The sequence below is a fragment of the Bison bison genome, unplaced genomic scaffold, assembly GCF_000754665.1.
Source record: "Bison bison bison isolate TAMUID 2011002044 unplaced genomic scaffold, Bison_UMD1.0 scf7180017864248, whole genome shotgun sequence".
Classification (NCBI taxonomy): domain Eukaryota; kingdom Metazoa; phylum Chordata; class Mammalia; order Artiodactyla; family Bovidae; genus Bison; species Bison bison.
This window is the reverse complement of record NW_011494820.1, coordinates 724,683-726,628: the sequence shown is the minus strand read 5'-3', so window position 1 is coordinate 726,628 and position 1,946 is coordinate 724,683.

The window sequence follows — 1,946 nt, the reverse complement described above, 5'->3', positions numbered from 1 at the left end:
CTCCACTAGCTTTGTTCGTAGTGATGCTTTCTAAGGCCCACTTGACTTCACATTCCAGGATGTCTGGCTCTAGGTCAGTGATCACACCATCGTGATTATCTGGGTCGTGAAGATCTTTTTTGTACAGTTCTTTCATGTATTCTTGCCACGTCTTCTTAATATCTTCTGCTTCTGTTAGGTCCATACCATTTCTGTCCTTTATTGAGCCCATCTTTGCATGAAATATTCCCTTGGTATCTCTAATTTTCTTGAAGAGATATCTAGTCTTTCCCATTCTGTTGTTTTCCTCTATTTCTTTGCATTGATCTTATGTACACAAAAGTCCTAAAGAAGCCACTAAAATATGTTGTAACAATAATAGCTGTAGGACATAAGATCAATGGACAGAAATCAATTGTATTTCTGTACACTAGCAACAAATAATCCAAAAATGACATTAGGAAGATAAGTCAATTTACAATTGCAGTGAAAAGAATAAAATATTAAGGTTCAATGCACGATGCTGGATGCTTGGGGCTGGTGCACTGGGACGACCCAGAGGGATGGTATGGGGAGGGAGGAGGGAGGAGGGTTCAGGATGGGGAACAAAAAAAAAAAAAGCCCACTATAAAAAAAAAAAATATTAAGGAACAAATTTAATGAGAGAAATGTAAGATGGGAGAAATCTTGAAAGAAAGATTTAAATAAATTAAAAGTTGCTCACATTCATGGGTCAGATTTAATATTATTAATATTGTGTATTAGTTTCATAATCCTGATCTACGAGTCTTAGTTCCGTGTAGAGGGATGCTTCCATAATGAAACACAGCAGTGATGCCATTGAACTGGAATTTAAGATGGCCACCCAGCTAGTTTTTGCTCCTCATGCTTCTGAATCCATAGGCAAAAGGAGGAGTTATTGTGCTAGCTGGGGTGATTCAGCCTGATTACCTATGGGAAATTGGACTACTACTCCACAATGGCAGTAAGGAAGACTATGTCTGAACCCAGAAAATCTCTTACAGTATCTCTCCGTATTACTATGCTGTGATTAAAAATCAATGAAAAACTACAACAATCCAATTCAGGTAGGACTAGTAATGGCCCAGACCCTTCAGGAATGAACATTTGAGTCATCTATGGCCTATGAAGTAAAGAAGCATAACCATCTTAGGGTGCCTGCTGAGGGCAAAGGAAATATGGAATGTGTAGTAGAAGAGGGAAGTTGTAAACACCAGCTAGGACCATGTGACCATTTACAGAACTAGGACTGTAGGTATTATGAGTATTTTTACCTCATTTTGTTGTGCATGTGTGTGTGTGTGTGTGTGTACACTTCAGGACGCCAAAGAGAAGAGACAACATCACTCAAGGATTTTGTATTCTCTCCTGGGCAAAGGGTTACTGAATTTTCAGCTGTACTCAGGATGAATGCATTATGTTAGAAGTATAACTTTGCTGTTGTCTTTATTTGGGGGTTAATATGGGTGTTTAATATGGATGTGAGAGTTGGACTGTGAAGAAGGCTGAGCACCAAAGAATTGATGCTTTTGAATTGTGGTGATGGAGAAGACTCTTGAGAGTCCCTTGGACTGCAAGGAGATCCAACCAGTCCATTCTGAAGATCAGCCCTGGAATTTCTTTGGGAGGAATGATGCTAAAGTTGAAACTCCAGTACTTTGGCCACCTCATGCGAAGAGTTGACTCATTGGAAAAGACTCTGATGTTGTTGTGGGTATTGTGGGTTCAGTGCATTTTCGGCTAGTTCCTTGTTCTGGCTTATATTTCTCAAGATGTATAGGCCCCTTCCTATGTAGTCTGTACTAACCACGGGGTTTTAATCTATTGCCTGTCACCTCCAAAGCAGTTCCCTCTGTTATAGCTTCTTCTGTTTGCTGGTCTCTTCAGTGTCTGATTTCCGCCCTGATACAGAGGGGGCGGTGGTGGACACCCTTTTTTTTTTTTTT